This window comes from Capsicum annuum, chromosome 1 (assembly GCF_002878395.1).
Source record: "Capsicum annuum cultivar UCD-10X-F1 chromosome 1, UCD10Xv1.1, whole genome shotgun sequence".
NCBI lineage: Eukaryota > Viridiplantae > Streptophyta > Magnoliopsida > Solanales > Solanaceae > Capsicum > Capsicum annuum.
The window spans coordinates 42063071-42070434 of NC_061111.1; the positions used below are offsets into that span (position 1 = coordinate 42063071).

Below are 7364 nucleotides of genomic sequence, written 5' to 3' on the forward strand. Positions count from 1 at the left end.
TCCCTTTTACTTCTGTTACCAAATCGTTAAAAAAAAAGAACTTATAAAACATAATAAAATTATTACGTTTAACCTATTTTGGTAACTTATTAAATAGGTGGCCTATTTTGCTCATTTCATTCATATTTTGGCTTATTTTGGTTCCAAGTTCTCTAAAGTTCGCCACTTCCCCTCCTCAAAACTATCATGCTTCCTCTAGCGGTCATGCTCCTAACACCTCCACTACTATAACTCTGGAAACACTTCACTAAATGCTCAATCCACCTAGGCAAATACATGAGCCCACCCTTCAACCCCAAAGAAGTCCTTCAATAAATGTTGCACTTCTTCTACTTCATCCATATGAAACAAGAGCAAGGATTTCAACAAGTCCTTAGAGAAGAAGTCCGTTGAGAAGACAATCCCAAGGTATCCATCAAGGAATGAAGGTAATCCATCTTCTTATCCCAATTCTAAAGATATTGTTTGTTTTAAATGTCAAGGTTGGGATCATACGGCAAGTGAATGCCCCAACCAAAGGAACATAGTTTTGATGAAACGTGATGCTTACTTTGTTAGGGATAAAGTGAACAAAGAAGACGGTGGTGAGGAAGATCCTCAAGAAGATGAAGATCTTGGAAGTAAAGGGGAATTAGCGGAAGTTGAAAGAGATTTTAGTTTACCTTGTGGATTGATGATGAAAGTTGCCACGAAGATGTTTGGCCTCGAGAAAGAGAGGTGGTGAATTTTAACCTTATGATGAGGTGTGAGATGATTAGTGAAGATGAAGAGCTTTGGGATCCTGAGGGAGTGCTTAGTGACAAACCCAAGCCCTTGTTGTTTACTACCTTTGGCACTAACATTTTGCCAACTTCTAAGTTGATGCATGAGAAGGCAAGTCCACATGGTGCAAGTTTAGAAAGCAAGAGAGCAAACTCAAGGCTTTGCTCCAAAGGTATATACCTACCCCCTCTTATTCCTAGCATTCCTTGGATTCATGATGACATTTACCCTGAGGTAGATAATCTTTTCAAGATATGTGACTTAAAACTCCTACCTAGATAGTGTTGATGTCTCTTCGACCACTTTTTGGAATGATTGAATGTGCATAGAATCTGTGGTCTACCCAACCCGGATGGCCAATCTATTTGTTCTCCTAGAAGAGTCTATGGTCCCTACTTGATAAACAACCCTTGTCCCTTGTTTCCTGTCTTAAGTGGATAGACAAGTTGGATTTTTCTTCAAAGGTTGTTCTAGTGAGAGAGACATGTTGGTGCTAAGAATGTTGTGTAAACATAGTTTCTTATGAAAGGAAGGGTAACCTACACCCTAATGACTCCTTGATTCTACCCTTGGTTGTTCGAACAAATGATGATTTGTTTGGTGATTTTGTTAATGGAATTAACTTCAGAGAATTTCTTGATGCTCATCACAGCCAACTCCTTTGCACCTTAAATGTTGACTTCTCTTTCATTGACTTGAAGGATGTTTGGTCATATGTTAAATGGGTGTCTCCTTGGCATGGATATTTTGTGCTATCCTCGTGCTTTAATGATGTCTTGGATGTGTATTCTTCTCTTGTTCTTTTTAAGGTTGTAGATTCGCGGACGAATCTTTTTCAAGAAAGAGAGTATGATACAATCCGAATTGCCTCCAGATCTTAGGAAAGGATGCTTATGGTTCAAGAGACGCTTGGTGACTCCTTGGTGCTATCTAAAACGTGTCAATTGGATGATTATGATGAACAAGGAGGGTCAAGGGACGTTAAAGAGGCCAAGGGAAGCCAAGACGGGGCTAGAAAGCCCCCGAAAGAGGACATGAGCCCCATCTGCTTTGGAGGTGCGCCCAACATGCTCTAGATCTGTTAGAGCGGGTCAAAACAACCCACTATGCCTTTGAGATGCGCCTCATCTGCACTTGGAATGCTTAAGCGGATGCTTAATGAGCTATCATGTTTCGTTCTTTCCAAATGAGTCACTTTTGGGCCCATAAGATGTAATAATTTAACCTAGACTATGAATAAGACCACTTGTACTTAGTAGGTAGTTTTTGATGAATTATGAATATATACTTTTTTGAGAGTGTGAGGCAAGCTTGGATTAGCTTATGTTGATACCTTTTTTAGAAATGTGGGTTGCTTGGAAATCCAATTCCCTTGAGGTCTACGTAAGAGATTGATGCTTTGATTGATATTAAATAGAGGGTTAGGGGTTTAATATACCCTTAGTTTGCTATTCATTCATTCATTGTGTCTATCTATTTCTTGCTTATCATCTATCCTTTACCTTATCGTTTTGAGAAAAGACATAAAAAAACCACTGAACTTGTCCTCATAACTTACTTTAGCACTCTTAACTTTATATATAATTATTTACTCCCCTAAATTTGTTTCAAGTAAATTTAATATATCCTTTAACAAGGAGAGTGTTTTCACTCTTCCAAACTCGCGTGAGAAGGGAAAAAACAATTAATAATTGTCCAGGTCATAATTTATTTATTTATTTTTACTTATTTTTTTATCTTGATCCAACATCTCCTCTTTCACAACCACCATGCCACCTCCTCCATCACCATCCCCACTCCCATCTTTTTCATTCCACCAGAATAAAGAACAAACAAATACTAATTTTCTTGGCTTGAATTAAATTTTTCCATGAGAAGGAGAGCTTGCCGAAGGTACCTGACTCCATAAGAAAGCCTAATTGCTAATAACAATTCGTTTCCATTTCTCACCACCATTCCAATCTCCTACCACACTCTTTAATTTTGTTATAAATTTATTTTTGTAAGATTTTTGTTGCTCAATTTCTAGTTAACACAATAAGTGTCGATAATGGGTGTTGTGGAATTGATGAAAATGGAGGTGAAATTACTGTTGTTAAAATATTTTGGTGTTTCTATTAATGACTGTGGTGGAAATTGTGAAATTTACAAAGGTGGAGGTGAAATTATTGTTTGCAATGAGTATTGTAGAGTTGATGAAAGTGAAGGTGAAATTGCAATTGTTATGGGTATTGTGAAGTTAAAGATTGCAACGATGGTTTAGTGAGAGCTTTCAAAATTCAATGGCGGCGAGAATGAAGAGGATGAGGAATAAGCGAGGAGTAGGCGGTGGGTTTCATAGATTCGACGACGATATCGACGACAGCGGAATACCAAGGCTGGTGGATGAAAAGTGGAAAGAGAAATAGGTTAGTTTTAGGATTTGGGGTATTTGTTAAGAGTGGGTCGAGTTATGATGTGGATGAATAAAACGGCGCGTGTTTAATAACATGCATCCTTAGGCTACGAAAGGTGTATTTTAATACACTTTAAAGATGTTAAGGAGGGTAAAAAAACGAAAGTTTAGTTTAAGTGCAAAAGTAAGTTGAGAGGACAAGTTCAGGGGGTGAAAAGATGACTTTTCTCTTTTGTTTTCGTATCGTAGTTTAGTTTTCGATTCCGTAGATTGTTCCTTTATTCAAGGTCGGAAACATATTATAGTATTTCAACTTACACAACATTTTAGGTTGTTGTCGATATCGTATGGAATACGTAATTTGGTCATGGTCTAGCCTTACTTTTCGAACCTCCACAGAACTCATATACAGTGTTCCTTATCCCATATGTGAGTCAATTAGTACATCGTATTTAGAGAACAAGTCAAAGAAATTTGATTATGATTGGTTGGTTGTACCTTTAAGATGATTCCCCTTCCGGTTTCTGAGGCTTCGCTTATTTTAACTCATTCCAGGCATTTTAAATAACGGATTTAGTGGCAATGCTAATGCTAGATCTAGATGCAAACAAAGATATCACAGCAGAAACGCTCTTTAATTTTTTTGATTGGTAAGGTTCTTTACTTAGTAGCTATAACAATGAAAGAATATAAAGAAAGAGCAACTATGAGTTTTTAGGCTCATTAAGTATAGCAAGCATAGTAAAAAAGGACTAGTAGACACTCGCAATAGAAATAGGAAAAGTCTATGACTTACTGAAAATTAACATCATTAGGAATGTTGTATTATGACGAGAGAAATTAACAGTTCTTCCGTCTCACTTTCTAAAACAAGAGCAACACAAAGCTACAAAGAGAAAATTGAAAGCTTGAAAGACTCACCAAATTGGTGCCAAAAGTGTGAAACAGCGCCAGCACAAACCACATCAGCTGGATCATTCAAACGCATTAGAATGTTCATAGACACGTCACTATCAAGCCACCACACAAAATCAACACGTGTCTCCACACGAAAGCGCATTTTCTCAAAGTTCCAAATTCTGAATCATCAAAAACACATAATCAATGACAAAAACATTTATTTTGATGAAGACAGAGATACGAAGCAAGTAAATTAATAAAATGAACTTAAATGCTACTTTATGATTGTGCTTGAAGGCTCACGAGAATGGATTCCCTCTAAAAGAAAGAAACTTTAACATCAAGTCAATACTCACATAAAAATCCTTATCCTTCATAACTTTAACCAATTTCCCAATTAAAAAAACACCAAGAAAAAAATCTGGAAAACCATCTAACAATGAAATGAGATTTGAAAAATGAGGCAAGAAAAACAAACGGATGGAAGATTAGAATGCAACCAACCTACACATTTGAAGTTCACCCAAAAATTTCAACAAAAGAATGAAGGCCAATCAAACAGAAAGAGCGGAGAGTAGTAAAGCAAGGGACTTTGTAACTTTTGGATCGAAGAAAATGAAGAAAACCTAGAGAACGAAACAATGGGTCTGTTTGGATGGGCTTATCTTAGGTGTTTCTAAGCAAATAGCCTTCAAGTAGTTTTGTGATGTCTGAATTAAGAAAAATAAATAAAAATTTTAAGCACTTAATTTTACACCAAAATAACAAAAATAAGCCATAACTTTTGAAACTTTTAGGACAATATGGTCATCAACATTCATATTTCCAATGAAGTAAAAACTAATGGAAAAGTGAAATTTTTAATGGAAGTTCACATTCCATTTTTTATGATCCATTTTAAAACATAATACCCCTTAATCCATTATATAAAAACCATTATATTTTTTGAAAAAAAAAAAGAGTAAGATTATTAAGTAGGGAAATGAAACGAGCCCAAATGGAATCAAAGTTAATACGAATGACTCATATAATTAACCCTAATGTTAATATTTTCGAATTGCAATATAATTGTTATTGCTAAAGAAAAATTTAACAACCATTCTCAAATCAATGTGTACACATTTTTTCGCTTTTTATTTTCTTGACCATAAGTGAACCAAAATAGAAATTGGACCTTAGACATGACACTTAAGAAAGTATTATAATAATTTTTCGATAAGTAAATTCCGATTAATTTCCGTGTAATTCAATTCATCCATGTAAATATTTGTTAATTGCTCTCAGTAAGCAATTCAAACAAACTTTAAACTTACTATTTAGAAATCAACTCAAATTGCGTTGATACAGTTATATGGTTACACATTTATTAGATGCCTATATATATACACAACTAAATCTTATGCATATTTAGTAATACATTAAGCTTTTTACTAGATATTGAGTTGACAAAGTTATATGTTACAAATTTATTAGAAAACTATATATATACAACTAAATCTTACGCATATTTGGAAATTCATTAAACTTTTCACTACATATTACAATACCTTAATTATAAGTGACCACAGAACTCTTCACTGGTTCATAGGAAATGTTTCCATCCATTTCAAAATTCTTTCATCTATGGCTGAAACACAAAAGGAAAAGGCATTCTAAGACCAACAAAAAGTGCAGTAGATTTTGATGATACACCCCTATGGAATCATGTTAAAGTTATCCAACTTGCCGCCAACGCTGGTGGGAATAGAGTTTGGTTATGCAACTGCAACAAAAAACTTACTGCGTCATATTATAAAGTCAAAGGACATCTCTTAAAGCGTCCAATCATGGGGTTGAAGCTTTCAAAAAAATCTCTAGTGATGTATGTGCAGCTTTGAAATTGGAGCATAAGCAAGCTGAAGGTAAAAAATCATCCATCCAAGTAGATGCTAGAAAAAAGTCAGATTACCTTTCACTACCAGAAGGTTCTGGTTTAGTAAAACAGAAAAAAAGAAGGAAAGGTGCAGCAGGTGGAGCTATTGAAAAATCTTTTAACATTCATCAAAGAAATACTGCAGATAAGTAGGCAGCCCGAATGTTCTACGCATCAGGTTTATACTTTAATCTAGCAAAGTCTCCAATATTTCAAAACGTATTAACAATTTCTAGCAGAGAATGCATTTGCCTGGTTATATTCCTCAGACATATATAAGCTTAAAACAACACTTTTAGCTCAAGAAAAGACTTAGATTAGTAAAAAACTGCAACCAGTAAAAGATTCATGGAGAAAGAAAGGGTTTTCAATTTGTTCCAGCGGATGGTTGGATGTTAAGAGATGAACATTTATATATATAATGGCTGCATCTTGCATGGGGACCAATATTTTTGAATTCCATAAATTCAAGTGTGATTGTGAAGGATGGTGAATATGCTGCTAATCTGTTTCTAAAGCAACAGAAGAAGTTGGTTCTCGGAGAATGTTGTTCAAGTTATAACCGATAATGCAAATTTAAAGAGGAGCTCCTTATGAATCCTGTAAGTTCAGGATTTTTCTCTAATGCATGACATCTTTGATCTTACAATTTGTAATATCTAAAATACCATAAAGACCTTTGCAGTCATGTACTCATGTTTACCTGTCCTTTGTCTGTCGGTACTTCTCATGCTTCTGGTGAAAAGTGTCCACGGGCATGAAGCGAAAACATATGAAACTTGCCGGTAGTATAGTAGAGCAACTTTTCCCCACATTTTTTGACACCATGTGTACTTCATTGATTAAATCTAGCATTGAAAAGCATGTGTCAACCCTAGGAAAAATCACCTCAATTTATAAATTGCAAATGGATAGTAGAGTTGATCAGTCAATAGTAATTTGAAGAATTTCGTGGTGAATCACAACATCGTGCATTCTCTCTTTCAAAAACATTGGATTTGTGTTTGTTGAGAGTTGTCGAAAGGTTTGCTTCACATATTATCATGGCTACTCATGATCATAAAGTGAAGTCATTTTCAGAGAAATGGTGATGGACGATGAATGGAAGCACTATAAGGGAGATAGGGTAATTACAGCCAAACTTCTTGAACTACATATAAGTACTTCCACAGAATATCTCTCAAAATCTAGGTATCGTTTTGTAGCTATATTATTAGAATTTTGAATTATTTCTTGTCGAATCCGTGTCCACGAATCATAAATATTAGCTCATGCCGAATCCAACCTCTAGATCCGTACCCAAATCCGAGCAACAAAGATAACTAGTCTTACGTACGAAAATCAATTCTAGAGTATGACTACTGACTCTCTCTCTCTCTCTATGTATGTATATGT

The 7364-nt window shown here is 35.2% G+C and overlaps 1 pseudogene; it reads right to left on the reverse strand.

Moving 5' to 3' along the window:
* LOC107873511 overlaps positions 1 to 6812 on the reverse strand; it is an 18435-nt pseudogene extending 11623 nt beyond the window's left edge.
* Positions 6813 to 7364: the final 552 nt, after the last annotated feature.